The sequence below is a fragment of the Chinchilla lanigera genome, unplaced genomic scaffold (assembly GCF_000276665.1).
Source record: "Chinchilla lanigera isolate Chin_1 unplaced genomic scaffold, ChiLan1.0 scaffold00153, whole genome shotgun sequence".
Taxonomy (NCBI): Eukaryota; Metazoa; Chordata; class Mammalia; order Rodentia; family Chinchillidae; genus Chinchilla; species Chinchilla lanigera.
Genome location: NW_004955554.1, coordinates 2,406,987 through 2,424,351, shown reverse-complemented (window position 1 = coordinate 2,424,351; position 17,365 = coordinate 2,406,987). Strand labels below are relative to the sequence as shown.

The 17,365-nt window shown below is 35.7% G+C and overlaps 1 protein-coding gene across 1 annotated transcript in view; it reads left to right on the top strand.

Moving 5' to 3' along the window:
* Nucleotides 1-10: 10 nt before the first annotated feature.
* Nucleotides 11-17,365, top strand: part of Fstl5 (follistatin-like 5) — a gene marked incomplete in the record, with an annotated part of 716,744 nt that continues 699,389 nt past the window's right edge. The window contains 1 exon segment of the mRNA XM_013508669.1: nucleotides 11-238.

Sequence of the window (17,365 nt, the reverse complement as noted above, 5' to 3'; positions counted from 1 at the left end):
GGGGCGAGCGCTGGGCACCCGCGGCGACGCCCTGCACCTGCGCGCAGCTGCTCCGCGGGCCGGCCGGGCCCTCCGTGTGCTCCGGGCGGGCGTGACTCCGGAGATTTCTGCAGTTTTGCGTCCAACTATTTCGATTTTTCCGACCTACAACGGGCTATTTAGAGGTTTTCTTTTTAAACTGTGATCCACATATCCACCTCCTTTAGGAGTCTTTCTGGGGGACTTCTTTGGACTTAAGGTAAGAAAAGAATGTTGTTATAAATAATTACAAGGGGAGGGGAGGAATGCAAGCTAGTGTCTAAAAATGTAAAGATAAGTTATGCTACATTTTATAATTTGAAACAGGACTTTGGCAACGATTTCAAAAATATTTTAGTATTGCTCTTTAGGTTATTGTTACAAGAGCATCTGTTGATGGCTGTGTGTGATTCCAGTGGGGAAGTTGACAGATTTGTTTTCTGTGAACTTCATCGTGTTACGGCTTGCTTCATCAATATGAACGTTTTGCTATTATTTTTTTGTTTGTTTTGTTTTGTTTCTTGTTTGTAACATAAACGTTTTAGAGCAACACTCCCAGTAAGGCTCAAGGGACAGGGACCAATCGTTGCAAATTCCAAAATATGTTAGCAAATGGTATTAAACACACCAAGTTATTTAAAAATGTATTGAAAAATACCTGAATGGAATAGTACCTGGTTAATAAATATCGCTTTTCTTAGCTAGCACGGTCTGCGAAGTGCAGAGCTCTCCCTCCACATCGCTCGGAAGGCAGGAAGTAGAGATGGGCGCCTTTGCTCGTCTCGGGTTCGTGTGGATGTGTTGTTATGCAGCAGATCCCAGTCAAACTTAGGGAACTCGGTCTGCGAGAATTCCACACCGCAAGGCTATGTGTGTTTCCAAGTTGGCTGTTTGTTCTGCTGTTGACTAGTGAATGCCATCCCTCCCCACCCCTCAGGTTAGAGCTGGATGTAGACGGGAAGCTCTGATTTAATAATACAGTACAGAATTAGCTTGTATTATAGATGCTACTGATGTTGGTAATTGGATGCAACGGGAAGGCGTGGGCTGAGGGAATGTCTCGCTGTTTCAGCAATGGTTAACGCTTGCCTGCTTGAGAGAGAGCTTTTCTCTACTTAGGAGAGATTTTCTTCGGAGGCTATGTCCCTTTTGTCAATTGGCAGTGCATTCTGATGGTGTATGGAAAGAGCTGTCAGCGTGGAAGACCGCTGAACAGTACTTCCCGTGGTGAGCAGTCTCACATGATGAGCGCTATCTGATGCTCCCTGTACAATACTTATTACTCTGTGTGGGTTAACAGGGATGACAGTCTGATAAATGAAATTCTGATCTTTCCTCTCTGTCATCCCGTCATATTAAGTGCAGACGATGGCTGGAAGAGTCAGAGGGAGCGTCCTCGCAGTCCGGGGGAAAGCTTAGGGCTCAGCCGGGTGGCCCACTAACAGGCGGGGGTAAAATGCAAAGAGGGTTCATACTTCAAGTGGCGTTAAATTGCGGAGGGATACGATTCCCAACCGCTGGAGAGAACACTAAATCTAAACACTTTTACGTTTAAAGGATGCAAATTTCTACTTTAGTTAGGGTTAGAGTTAGAAGGATGAAATTTAGCTTTAGGGTTTATAATTAGAAATAATTACTTTGGGTCAAGATTTTTCATTTTATTTACAGCATAGTCCTACATGACAGGGATTGCTACAGGCGGGTGTTACTGCAAAGTCTAGCCATCATATGCTTCCCTTAAATTGTTTCCGTGTGTGACACTAAACTGTTTTTCACAGAATTCATGTCAGTCCGGCAATGTAATGTTTGAGTGCTCCCACATATTTGAAAAGTTCAGCATGTAGAGAGCGAAAGAAAGGGTATATGGAAACACAGCCAGGCAATTTATACCAATAAATCTCAAAGAAGGGAATATAGAATACTTTTTAAATTACTATTAATTTTTAACTTTCCTTTTAAAAACTTTAATTATATTGAACAAAATATTCAGATTATAATTTCACCAAGAATTGTGGTTTCTTTTGAGTTTTGCTTATTTTGAAGCATATATATATATATATATATATATATATATCTTTATAATTTGCTTGAAAGGCAGTAACATACACAATTTTTATACTCATTTAAATGTATTTAAGTATTTCATTAACTTCTCTTTGCTGAAAGTTTTCCAAGATGGATATCCTTATTCAACTATGACTAGTTGCCATATATTAGTAGATTCTGGGATTAACTCTGATGAAATTTAGTATTTACACAGTAAGAGAATTAAGCACTACAATCTAAATATCATTATTGCCAATAGTGCTGTAGATTGTCTTGATGAGACTAAATATATAAGTAATAGTATAATTTTGCCTTTTTTTCTACACATTTAGTTTTAATGTCTTAGTTCTGAAGTAATTGTAAACTTGTGTTCCCATAACAAGCCTAAACATATCATGTTGGGATACCATTGGATGCAGATACAATTCCCATTATAAAGAAATAAAATCCCAGTTTTGAAGACACTTATGAAAGTCATCAAGTGTGATAATTCATTCATTCCTCCATGAAGAAATAACCATATTTTGGAATTATAACTTATTGATGTAAAAGGACAATAAATATTCAGTACCACCAACACTGGATAGTTTTATAAAACATTAACTTATCCATGCAAATGTAGCTCTTTTGGTTTCACAAAGATGTTTTGACAAAATATGTATAGAAAATTATAGAAAAACGTAATTACATGTCACATGACAAGTTCAAATTGTTGTTTTTCTTTGTTGTTTCTCAATTTATTAAGGCAGATGATGAAGATAAAGGTAAATCAAAATGAAATTTCTTTTGTTTTGTACATGTTCCTACATTTAAGATAAAGATGAATCAATTTCCATTTTTCATTATCAAGACTATATATTACTTTCTTTTTTCTTTTCTACTTACTAATCTATGCAATAGAGAAATACAGAAAATAATAATAAACTAGAAATATACTTTACTAAGCAATAGTTTATTTAGAAATTTCTTCCAATAATGACCACTTTTTACGTTTATGAATTACTTGTAAAGGAGACTCAAAGACCTTGTATGACATATCCTGTAGTTCTTCCTATATACCCGAATTTTCATACTATCTCTACTTTTTTTGTTACATAATGTATTATAAAGGTCAAAAGACTCATGTAAACAAGAAGGTAGGAAAAATAGTTCTTGTTTAAGCTGCAGAGGTAACCAATTATTGTTTACCAAACAGATTTAATCATCTTCTGCTTCAACACCTCCAGTCCCCTTTGGGGAAGAGTCTACTAAGGTGAGCGGCAGGGTCCCTTGCCAGTATATCTTGGTTTTCCAATTAAATTGCTAACCACACAACCAAGTAATTGGGCCCTGTGTGCTTTAAGTCACCTTAGTATTCAAGAATTAATGTTATTACACTGGATGCGACAATGTTTGAAAAACCAGGGTGCCACTGAGCCTTAATATGGGTTGTCTAGAGAAGAGTGAATTAAATAATGTTATAAGTGCTTGGTGAGTGAGGAGGAAACTCCGCCTCTGTGTGTAACATATGTGGTATATTTTACTCTACAGTAAACATATGAAGATGGTCTACAACATGCCAGTTTACGACCGTTATTTAATACAAAGATAATTTTCATAGCAAGTTCTAATATAATATAAATGAGGGGCAAGTATGTCTTGCAGTTATTGTTTTTTATGTAGGATAGCATGCTTGAGCACATAGCAGTTTTTTGACATGAAAATGCCATTCAGAAGCTCTCATACGGGTTGCTAAGGGAAAGGACGTTGAAAATGAAAATTTGCAGTGAATAAGAAAACAAAATGGATATGTGCATAATGAAGAGTTTAAAGCACTACATCAATTCTGAGGAAACATGAGTTCTAATAAAGGATTTGAAAATTACTGCCCTTGAAAGAAATACTTGTAAAAAAAATAGGTTTAGTACTCCCTACATGTATTCTGGCAAGAAGCTATTCAATTCTGAGGAACAGAGCCTGCGTAGCTTTGCACATACAATATTCCTATTCCTGTGTATCAATGTTTTCATGCTAGAAGTGGGGAAATATGTGAAGAATAGTTTAACTTTGAAATTGTTTGCTTTAAAAGAAGTAATTAATATTACTTTGATGTGGCTTTTCCTACCAAATTATGTAAATTTCTAAAACAAAGTGTTTGTCTAATGAGTTAATTTGCATGTCAATACAGAAAATATTGTTTTAAGCAACTGGTTCATAGCAGGGTTAGTGATTCTAAAGTGCAATGCAAAAGTCTTGAAAATACTTTTCCATTGAGTTTTCTTTAAATTTATTATAACAGACAGTTAAGAAAAAACTACTTTAGGGATATGTTTCCTAGTTAAGCAGCACAAAGGTAGCAATTAAAACATATACTATACAATAGCAATTAAACCATGCACGTCTAATTATGGGCCCTAAGGGTGATGATGAAATGGAAATAAATTGCCTTATGTATTTAGACGATTTCCATAAAGCACATTCAATAATGTTTTTAATTATCACAAAGATCTTTTGAAACATTTCTTTAAAAAATACCTCAAAAGCAGTGCTCCGAGGGTAAAGAGATTGGTTCTCTGAGGCTGTGTGTTGTTTTTCAAGCCTTGGGAAATTGCCATACCTCCCTGGCGCGGTCAGACTCTGAGCCACCTCACTTAGGAAGAAGGAGGTGCACCCTTCGTATTGCTGAGGAGCAGAGCCAGGGAGTTGCTGCCAGTCAAACATCATCATGGGCTCCCCACTGCCACCGGAGCATTGAACCTTAAGCCTGGGTTTGCCTGTTCATGTGTGCATTGAAGGGAGATAGAAACAGACACCCTTCAAAACATTAATAGGTAGACATAATGTACAATATTTCATTCATGTTGTCATTTTACATTTATATAACTCCTTAAAGGTTGACATTATTTTCATTTTTCATATAAGAAAGCACAAACTCACATCAAAATCTCTCCTCTCAGTCCTGTGTTCATACAATTAGGGTTAAGTGGATCGAAGAGCTGAGGCAGGCTCACAAAACTTGTGCAGGCCGGCACCTCCGCTTAGGTCAGCTGCTCAGCTGGATACGACTTACCCAAAACTGGGGTTTTCTTTCCCTATAATATTCTCTTTACTAAGTGTAATGTGAATGCCTCTTATTTTTCCAAGACTTTTTCTTGATTATTAACTTACATTGAAATTATTTTATTGCATTTTTTATTTAGCATACATACTTTTGAATGCATGACATGAAAGATGTAAAGGAATTTTCCTCTGCATTTAATGTTAAGAGGATGTGACATGGTTTGATCTCCTAGATTATCCTGAATATTAGTAGCAGCCAGTGTTTTCCTTTGTGGGTCAAATAGAAGAAACAAAATAAGAAAGAAAGAAGAAACTGCTTTCCTAGGAGGTTTTTTTTTTTTTACACTAACTGAATAGCAAACTCAAGTGCAAATCGATAGTGAATATCAAGCACTTGTGTTACCAATTCTTACAGTTACATCTTTTGAATGGTCTGCAAGATCAAATAAAGTAACGGATATAAAGTTACTAGCCTTGACTCATACTACCAAAAGAATTGTCGAGGGTGAGCATTTGACTGCTTAGGAATTGTGAAGTTCTGTTGAGTCTACTTTTGTTTTTGAGGTAGAGGGAAGTACTGACTACTAGCCATTGCTCTTTGTTTTCATACAGCATTCAAGTTGAGGAGAAGAGGTGATAACCTTTGGCTGAAATTACAGCATAGGCCCCTGTGAGCCAGAGTTGCATCAGATTCCCAAGTGAGTCCCCATTATAAAAGTGTTTGGTTGTCCTCACTAAATGGATCCCAAAGGAGACAGGAAAGTTTGATTTTGTGAACAAAGTCAAACTTTAAAGCAGAAAATGAAGCCATACCCTGTCTCAAAATAAAAATGGCTGTGAATATAGCTCAGTGTGAGTGCCCATAGGTTTAATTACACAACCCTAAAAAATTAGAAACATGATACAACCTTTTTTTTATTGAATATTTATCTGTTGGTTAGCAATATTCAGTGCTTTTCAGTTCACCAGCAAGGGCCAGTGTTTCACTTGTGAAATGGAGCCTGATATAAAATGGATAATCTTGAAAATCTTGCACTGTTGTGTCTCCTGAGTTTTCCTCTCTCTTGGCATAATCCTCCAGGAGACTCTTTTACACTAAAAGCCACAAGTATCATCCTTTTATGGATATATTCCAGATTTACAGCTCGGGTTCATACCTGAACTCTGCTAATACATTTATGAAGGCTGTTGGGTGGGTTTCCTCTGACGTCATGGTGACAACACAAATTCTGTGCCCTCATCAGCTCGTCAACCTGATTCCACATTCTGAAGTCTATATCTGTTAGTTAATGACACGTTCTTTTTATATTCACTTTTGTGTGAAAATTTGTAGGTATCTTAACCTTATATCACTTTTTCTACACAAATGCAGTAACTGTAAAGGTTTTTTTTGTCTCTCCTTTACAGTGTAGCTTTATCTGATTTCCATGCTGTTTGCTTTCCTCCTGCTACTTTTACCTTAACCTCGTCTGTCTAAACTCAACCAGAATGATTTTGACATTCTACTTGGCCTCTCTTATTCTGTTTCTGCCTGCTGCAATACTAATTAATAGTAATAATAACAACTGACATTTTGGATGACTCATACCATGTGTGGTATTAATTTTGTGTATGATTTCCTTATATACTCACAGACCCTATGATATAGATGGATAGAACTCAAGACTTACACACATGTTGCCTACAGACCAAATTTTGCCTCAAACAAGCTGCATGGTCAGATCATAATCATTATGCTTTGCTAATACAGATTTCATACCTCTTCTATATTTTTCTTGATTAAATTCAGCTTTCAAATGCCACTTTGTTCCAAAATCATTGGTACATCTCTAGATTTACTGTATCAAGTTGAAATTATGTCTGCTTTTAATTTCTTTCTAATTGGATCTATCTCAGCAAATAGTCAAAGTTTCAGTTGCTTGAAATGTTCAGTGCAGTGTGTATCAAAACATAAACTGTAATTCCCACTTTTGTTTAAACACAGTTCCCTGCCTGACCTGTTGCATTTGCTGAAACCCCAGCTTAGATCCCACTCCTCTGTATCCAGTCTAGTTTTCTTACAGTTATGAGAGTAGATGAACCCTGTGTGCTTTTCCAGATCTCTGTAGTTTTTATGACAATAAGTGTCATGTCAGTGTCACACTGAATGTCACTAAGATGTTCATTTTTTAGATAAACCTTTGTGCCTGTGTTCTGTGATATAATATTTATCACAAACATAGTGCCTTAGAGTAACAAAGAGCCAGTGGTTAGGGTAAATTCAGTTGGGTCCTCACTTTAGAAACTCATAATCTTAAATTTTAGTCATAGCTGGGTTTCTTTTGAGGCTCAGGTTTTTCCTCTATGATCACCTCGGTTTTGGAAAGATTTATTTCTGTGCAGCCCAGAACTCATGGAGGGTTGTCACTTCATGGTCAGTGTTATGGTTTGTGTCTGGATGTCCCCCCAAAGCCTCATGCAGTCATGGGGCGGGCTTTAAAGTTTATGATTGATCCATGATCCAATGCTGGGATTATGGGTGTGAGTGCTACACCCACCCTGGGGCAGGTAGTTTGCATACAGTGTAAAGGAGGAAAAGAGGCTTGCTCTTAGCTGGTCCCCCCTTTTTGCTCTTGTTCTTTTTGTTGCTTTCTGCTGCTGTGAACTGCTGCCCTTTGCCACGTGCCACCCTGCCTTGGAGTATGGACTGAAACCTCCACAGACTGTAAGCTAAATAAACCTTTCCTTCGTTCATTCTGGGCATCAGGTATTTTGTCCTAGCAATTAGAGAAAAGTAACCAAGACAACCAGAAAAAGATTTGAATTCCATTTCTAGCCTGCTTTTAAGGGGCTCACTTCATCCGTCTGACCCTACAGACTTTGCATGCTTCAAACCCCATTCTCTTTGTCAACTCACATCCTTTTTGCTGTGCTCTATTGTTCAAAATTAAGCTATGGGTGGCCCTGCTCATAAGGAGAGCAGACAAACGCTAGTGTGGGTCCCTGGGCATTATGATGGTATGTTTCTGGCTGTATCTGGGGAGAATTTTGCCTGAACCTCAGTACCTTTCTTTATTGTATGATGTCCTGAGCTCTTCCTTCTCAGCCCAGAATTACGACCTTCTATTTGCAGTGGAAAGTTTGGAGTTGCTTTTATATTTTAAAATATTCTATTCTATTATTCTTATTCCTTTGAAGGAAGAAGCCTAGGAATTCTTTGCATTTGTAAAAATCTGTGGACTTTAAAGCTAATTAATCACATTGGACCTTATTCCTTCTATGCTTGTTTTAATTATGTAATATTTTATACAAGAAAGGTTATAATACCCTTCCAGAGTGCTTTGTGTGTGCATAATAGTTTATGCTGATACTTTATTTTTTAAAGGAGGAGAGATTTGTTTGGCTCACAGTTTGTGGAGGTTTCAGTCCATTCTCAGCTGGCTCCAAGACAGATGGCACATGGCAGAGGGCAGCGGTTCATGGCAGCGGAAGCAGCAAAAGCAACAAGAGATGCTGATACATTTCATTCATGTTTTTAGTCTTTAAATTTTGGTAATCCACCTTTTCCTTATTCTTGTCTTTGATCTCTGACTAACTGAGAACCAAACAAAGTCTTATTTTTACATTGCTTCGTGCAACATGGAGCTCTTCCTTGTAAACTGGGAATTTATACTCAATATTTTGCTTACACAGGATATGAAAAATTATAAGGTAGGGGAAGTGATATTTTATGTTTGATATTTAGAAAAGTACAAGAAATCTATTTTATATTTACTTTGAAAGAAAAAACTTTATCTTCCAAGAGAATGTCAGTTTTAAAAATATGTGATATTTGAGGTCGAATTTTTCCTTGTTTATTTATTTAAAATTGCTAAGTAGTTGTATTAGCTACATGTAAAAGTTACATTTGTGTGTGAGTGGTATTGTTGATGGGACCCAGCATGCTGTCTTACTGAGATACATCTGCAGGCCTTTGGATTTTTTTTGAGACAGTGTCTTCTGAATTCATCCAGCCTGTCCTCTCACTTGCCTGCCTCCTGCTTCAGTCTCCTGAGAGCCAAGATTAGAGGCATGTGCACAACACCTGGCAGGTGACTACATTTGCAAACACTGATTACACACAAAAATGCCATGGCATTCATGTTTTTTATAGTTTACATACAATTAAAACAATTTCCTCTAGAAATAAACTAAAGACAATTAGTGCATCACCCGACTTTTAATTTTCATATTAACATTAATTTTCTTAAAGTAATTAAGATTATATTTATTGTAAAATAAATCCAATAAACATACTAATTACCTAAATATTCTTTTCAAAAAGTAATTTAGGTTATATTTCATTTAAGCATACGTAGATTTCATACACATACAGCCAGCCTACTGTGCGTGGTACGCTGGGATTAAGCCCAAACGAGGGAGTGGAGAACATGCTCCGTCCTGTCTGTGGGAAGGGGCGCCAGTACGACAGTAAGGACGAGGTACACTGCCCGACATTGGCTGTGAGTGATATCACATGTTACCTTGAAGTGCGTTACTATAAAAAGCAAAAGTAGTAGTGCTTTTATTTATAGTTACAACATTGAGGAAACATGTTCCTAATTCACTGCAGAGACAGTGGAAATAGCCTTATCATCGAATAGGAAACCAGTAAGTTTAGGTGGGAAGAGTGTTGCTTGCTGAACATTTACTCATGGATAAGAACATGAATATTATATCTCCATTTGATGTGATATAAGTCATTTGGAATGAATTTTAATTTATAAAACAATACTTATTATTTATTTATTTTAAACAGAATAAAAAACAAGAAAATACCAATAAAAATGATACAGAATTTCAAAACAAAATGATAGGAAATGAACAATGGTTGTTATATTGCATAGTGTTATCTTCAAAGTAGTTGTTCAGATTACAAGATATAGGCATGCAAAATTGATCAAACAGTTGAGCATTAACTGTTCCTTTCAATAAACCAATAGAAATTAGTAGTATATTTATTTTAGCTGTCTTCTGTGTGTGTATATATATATACATATATATTTTCCCCTCCATCTTTCTTTTCTCCTTTCCCCCATCCCAGTTGTTCTTTTCTTCTTGTTTTTCCTTTTTTTCCCCCGGTACTAGGAATTGAACTCATGACCTCGCACTTGCCAGGCAGGTGCTGTGTTGCTGAGCTAAATCCCCAGCCCCCCAGTTGTTTTTTTCTTTTGAGCAGTTTCTTTCCTTTTCACAATATCTGTCTATCTATCTTTCGAATTTTATTTACTCTTTTGGTTTCTTACGCTAGGGAGACAATATGATGTTTACACATGTGAGTGCGATTTATTTCACTTATGAGCATGGGCTCTAGTTGCATCTATTTACCTATAAAGGCCTTGAGCTCATCTTTCTTTATAGCTGAACAATACTCTATTGTATAAAATCACCACATCTTCTTTATCCATTCCTCAGGTGATGGGCATTTTGATTGTTTCCAAGATTTATTTATGACAAACTGTGCTGCTGTAAACATGGGTACACATATATCACTGTGGTATGATGTTTTCAGTTCTTCTGAAAAAATACCCAGAAGGGGGATGGGTCGAATGAAACCTCTAATCCTAGTTTTTTGATGAATCTCCACACTGACTTCCACAGTGGTTGCACCAGTCTGCACTCCCACTAACAGTAGAGAAGGGTTCCTTTTCCCCTTCAACCCCTCTAGCATTTGTTGTTGGTCGATTACTTGATGATAGCCATGCTTTCTGGGGTGAGATGGAATCTCAGTGTTTTAATTTGCGTTTCTCGAATGACTAATGATGTTGAACATTTTCTCATACATTTATTTGCCGTTTGTATTTCTTCATCTGACAAGGGTGTATTCATCTCAGATGCCCATCTTTGGATGGGGCCTTTGAATTTTGGGAGCCTGATTTCTTTTAATTCTTTATATATTTCTAGATAGAAGTCCTTTATCTGAGAGACAGTTGGCTAAAGTTTTTTTTTCCCCAATTCAGGAGTTTTGCTCTGTTAGTGATTTCTCTGGATGTGCAAAAACTTTTCAATGAGAACCCAGTTGTCAATTCTTTGAAGTATTTCCCAAGCAGTTTGAAAACACTACTTATTTTTTAAGTTTATATTTTTATGAGCACATGTTCTCATTACTTATGATTATATTTCTTTTTGGGAATCCATAGTTGTACATTATGCATCTTTGTTCTTTTTTCCAATCTTTTCCCTCCTCTCTTCTTCTTCTTTTTTTTTTTTTTGGTTTTTCTCCAGTACCGGGAACCGAACTCATGACCTTGCGCTTGCCAGGCAGGCGCTTTTGCTCCCTCCTCTCTTCTTGATCCCCTTCCCATTTGAGAAAATCTCCATCTCTACCTCATATTATCTATTTTTATTTTGCTCTCTATTTATATTTTGGTTTTCTCATATAAGAGAAACCATGTGATGTTTAAGCTATGTGTGTGATTTTCTTCACTTAAATTTACAGTCTCAAGGTGTGTGCATTTTCCTGCAGATGACTCATGTCTAGTCTTCCTTATTGCAGAATAGCACTCCATTGTATATAAATACCACACTTGTTTTTACTCATCCACTTCTGATGGACATAGAGGCCACTTTCAAGATTTAGTTATCATGCTGTAAACAAGAGTATATGCATGCACCATTGCAATAAGATGGCTTTAACCCTTTTGGGTAAATACCTAGAAGGGGAATATCTGTGTGAAACAGAATTTCTAGTTTCAGCTTTGTGAGGAATCTCCACAGTGATTTCCATAGTGGTTGCAGTAGCTTACATTCCCAGTGACAACGTGGACTGGTTCCTTTCCCCCTGAAGCCTCAGCATTCTTTACTATTTGATTTATTGATGGTAGTCGTTCTTTCTAGAGGGAGATGGCATCTCAGTGTTGTTTTAACTTACCTCTCCCTGATGCCCAACAATGTTGAACTCTTTTCATGTGTTTATTGGTCATTTTTACTTGCTCTTCTGAGAAATGACTTTTTTTTGTGATAGTCACATTAATAAAAGTTGGCTTCCCACTGTATTGGGCACTGCAATATATTTAAAGGATGTTAGTTAGTTCATTATTTTTTTATATTTAAAGATTCTATACAGAGAATTTTGCAACTAAATTGTAGGGACTAATTAATTTCTGAGAAAAATTTTATGTGCTTTTTGTAATGTATAACTTATTTGTCACAGTTTTATTTTTTTTATAGGAAATTTAAGTGCTCTAAACTATATCACCCCTCAAGGGTGTGACTGAATGAGCTGGTATTTACATCAAATGGTCCGTCAGCCCAAACATGTGACACTACCAGGGAGAGAGAAATAGAGTGCTTCTGGGCTCATGCGTATATCTGTTAGTTAGTATACAGTTGTGTTCTTTTTCCTAAAAATATTACATTATGGGACCATGTAATGAAAAAACAAATAACAGTAACATTAATAATAATGCACCTAAAACTCTGCAGAACAAATGCAAAAATGCAATAAATGCACAATACTTCAATGATTTGACAGAATATCAAAAGTTAGTGCATTTCTAAAATGTAAGGCTTGAAAGAAGATATGCACAATATCTCAGTCCTCTGGCAGAGTACCAAAAGTTAGAGCTTTTACAATATGTAAAGCATGGAAGAACTTGTACAAATTGTTCCAAAGTTTTGGCTGCATTTGTTTCCTTTCATAAGATTTGCCATATTGTATAAATAATTGATATGAAAATTTAAAACAAAGAAAAAATCTAGAAAATACTTCTCAAGACTGTATCTTTGCAACTCATGATAATAATTTCAGATAAATTACTTCTGCAACTAAGAATCTCCTTTTGGCAATTTCTTTCTATGATTTGAGGACTGAGGAAGGTAAAATGCTTTCATTGGATCTGTTTCCTGTCGCTGAACAAATAGTCTTCTTAATTGATAGCGTCTGCAGCAGGACTGTGCGTCCAGCTGTGGAAAGTGCTTCCCATGCGAGTACCCTACTGGATGTCTCATCGGTTACATATGTTTTCTGGACACTTGGTTAACAACTGCTTCAGAATCAGTAGAGGGAGCTCAAGAAGGCATCAAGGATATTTCAGTACTGGTTTTCTAATGCCGTAGTATTTTCCCTGAAAAGTTATCTTCAAGTATAGCAGAAAAGATATTTCTTGTAAAATAACCTATATGAAGTTAGGGAATTCACAGTTATTTTAAGGAAGTGCAGAAGCTACAGCATTTCTCTCTGAATGTATGTGTCTTATTTATTGTCTACTGAAAACTGGCTTAATTTATAAATTTTCAAATTGTGCAAAACCCCACTGTGTGATACTGTTTCCCACTCCAATTTTAGATCTTTGCATGGGTTCTTGATCCAGAAAACAGAATGTGAAAAGAAGATGCATAAAATCAAGAGACGCCTATCATTCATCAACAGACTTACATTAAATCTTTTATAGTCATAAGAATGTAGCAGGCCATATCCAAAATTTCATTTGGTAGTTTAACTTCGCAGTAACATTTTAAGTATTATTTTGTTTTATGCAAGTATCTTCTAAGCCTTTTAAATTGGCAGAAAGTAAACATTTTAATTCTCAGAAATTGCTAAACATATCTGTTCTTCTCAGTTAGCAAATACTTATCAAGATGTGTGCCATAACTTCTTGTACATTTGAAAGTAGCAATTGTCTCAGGTTATTTTTGAATGGGATTTTGCTGTATGATTTTTTTAAAGTCTTGTTCAAAACCTAGAACTTTAAATTTTTAATTTATGTCTATATGATAGTATTATCAGAAAATATTTTTAGTTGAAAAACTACAGTGTTACGGAATGAGCTATTATACAGCAATATTCTCAAATAAAGGAGAATTTCAATTTTCAATGAATTCGTAAAATAGTTTCATTGTGATAGTATCCTTTACTCACTCCTGATGTGTTTTTCAGTTAACAGATTTTATTGTTGTCTAATGACATGACTAGAAAGTGAGTTCTTCTATATGACATTTAAATTAAATAGCAACATAATTTGTTAAAATTATATTGTAGTTACATTTTAGTAAATTTTTCATATATTATATGTTGTTGTTTGGGAGGGATTTTCACTTGATTGCTTAGAGATCTACAAACTTTTGAAATGTAAATTTGAATTCACTTATGCTTGCGTTATCATTGTACAATTTCCCCAGAAGTTGAATTACTTGTTAAAAATCATGTGGTCAGTTTTAAGTTATAGAAATAGCAATTGTTGTGCTATTTTCTGGAATGATTACATCAATACTTTCAAGCTAGTAACTGTTGAGATATTATTGACCATAGCATTGATTGTTATGGTTTTATTAACTTAACAGTAGAATGCAGTTCCTGCATTTTTATTTGCATTTGTTCATTAGTCAATATGATGTTTTAACATTTTTCTTAGATAATACCTCTTTGTGTAACTTTTAACCATCAATCAAAGAGAAAGGTAAGTTGATTGTACAGAGTTTATGTGAATAGCTTATATGAAAAATAATACAGTTTACTGAGCAATTATTCTGCATCAGGTACATTTTAGACATTTCACTAAAACTTTAATAGGGCTTCTATAGGAGAAGCAAGCCTGAGGCTAAGGCTTCTGGGAAAGTAGAGGGTGAACTGTCACAAACAAAAAGAAAATGTAGGCTCCTGGGCTCTCAGCTGCTTTGTGTCTACTGTATGAGGAGCTTTGAACCTTTGTTCCGTAGTTTGCAGGCAACCTCTGATTTGTTCAGTGGCTAAAGTCTTCACTAAATCTACAGGAGATCTAGTAAGATTTCTTAGAAAGCACTTGGGCTTCTTAGGTGCTAAACTTTTCTTTGAAGTAACTTTTCCTTTAGGTTTCTCATTTTAAACACATATTATTCTGACGTACTTCTGATTATCCAATATTCTTTAATTATAAAGTTCTGGAATATTAGTATACCTCAAAATAGCATAAATTAAAACTTCCCGTAATTTAAAAGGAAAATAAATGTCATTGATGTAATTAAATGTCTGTGTTTAATTCAAGTCTCTACTAAAATTACTGTTTGCAATCTTTTTGGATTGATATGTAGTGATTGCGTACATACAGGGGAGACATATATGTGTAGCATATATATGATACAGGATGTTAATTTGTTATGTGTATACAATATATAGTGGTCAAATCCTGCCCATAGATATGTATCACTTTCTTACGTTGGGAATTTAAAACCTCTTCCAGTTCTTTTTTTAACAGTGTAGGACAGAAGCATTTTGTTCTACAGCAGACTCATTAAAGAAATTACATGGGAAAAACAAATAGTATGCATGCATTTTTCCTTCCTTGGAACACATCCTGTTTCATGGCAGAGAGGGACAGGCAGAATACTGTCAAGGGTTTCTTGTAGACCAATTCTGGGTCTTCTCTTTTCTAATACATTTGGCTGAGTATTGACTTACTGCTAGCATGAGAGTATCACATCTCTCTTCTTTTTAACCTTTGCTTCTTCTCCTTTAGCTTTTCTACCCCTCCATCTTCTTTTTTATTAATTAAGTTTATCAGTACACTTTAAATATACGTATTGATTGTGTTCATTGTAGGGGCTTTGTTCCCAGGCATAACTTATCTCAATTCCTCTTCTTTTCCATCCCTTGTTCTCCTTTCAATCCCTCTGCCCCCCATTTACAAAAGCTTTGTTTCCATTTCTTTTCTCCTTTTCACTTCCTTTCCCCCTCCCCCTCCCTAGTACTCTTCCCAATTGAGCATTTTCTTTCTGTTGTATAATATCTAGTATACATTGTGGTTGTAGTTACACTTTTAGTTTCTCGCACTAGAGAAACAATGAAATATTTACACATGTGTATTACATTTTAGAGTATGGTCTTAAGGTCTATCCATTTACCTATAAATCTCTCAAGTTTATTCTTCTTTATGGCTGAGCAGTACTATTTGTATAAAAAAACCACATCTTTTTTATTTTTTTATCGGTTGATAGGCATTTGGGCTTTCCAGGATTTAGCTATTACAACCTGTGCTGCTATAAACATGGGTGTACATGTATTGCTGTGGTATGATGTTTTTAGTTCTTTTAGGAAGATACCAAGAAGTGGAGTAGCTGGGTGAAATGAGACCTCTAGTTTTAGTTTTTTGAGAACTCTCCACACTGATTTCCACACATGTTGCACCTGTCTACACTCCCATCAACAGTGGACAAGTGTTTCTTTTTCCCCACAGCCCTGCCAGAATTTGTTAGTAGCATTCTTTCTGGAGTGAGGTGGAATCTCAGTATTCCTTCAATGTACAACTCTTCAATGACCAGGGACATTGAACATTTTTTCATGTATTTATTTGCTTTTTTTACTTGTTCATCTGAGAAGTGTCTATTCATTTCAGATGCCCATTTTTGGATTGGGTCTTTAAGTTTTGGGGATCTGATGTTTTTGAGTTCTTTCTATATTGTAGATATTAGTCCCTTGTTTGAGGAAGAGCTGGCAAAATTTTTCCCACTCAGTAGGTTGTTTCTTCACTCTGTTGATGATTTCTTTAAAAAGCAAAAGCTTTTTAACAGGATGAGAGTCTATTTGTTGATTCTTTGTAATATTTCTCTTGTGGTCAGGGTTTTGTGCGTAAAGCCTTTGCCTACACCATTATCTTCAAGAGTTGTACTTGTTCCATCTTCCAGTAGATTGAGTGTTTCTGGTTTGATATTTAGATCTTTGATTCATTTCAATTATAGTTTAATGCATGGTGACAGACATGGGTCTAACTTTTGTTTTCAGCCATGTGGAAAGCCAGTGTTTTCCAGCAGCGTTTATTAGGGAAGCTGCCTGCCAGTGAGAGTGTTTAGCCCTTCTGTCAAAGATAAGGTGGCTGAGTGTGCTTGGAGTTGTGTTTTCATCTTTTAATCTGTTTCATTGATCCTTGGGTCTGTTTCTTGTTTTCCAGTACCATGCTATTTTATCATAATAGTTTTGTAGTATGACTTTATGTTGGGGATTGTGATGCCTCCTGACTTCCCTTTGTTGCTCAGATTTTTTTTACGCTATTCTAGGTCTCCTCTGACTCCAAATAGATTTTATAGTATATACAACATTGGTGTGAACTATAGTCAGCTGACTATACTATATCATTCAAGTCTTGTTACTAAATGGTAGACTATAAGAATTTCTATTTCTGGCATGCTCCAAATAGTTTACTTGTGACAGATGTCAACTTAATGTAATGTGTAAGCAGACTTACAAATTAGTATCATGATGTAGCATTTTTACCAAGAACAGAATTATTTTAAATAATATATATATATATCTAAATTAAACTGATAAGAACAA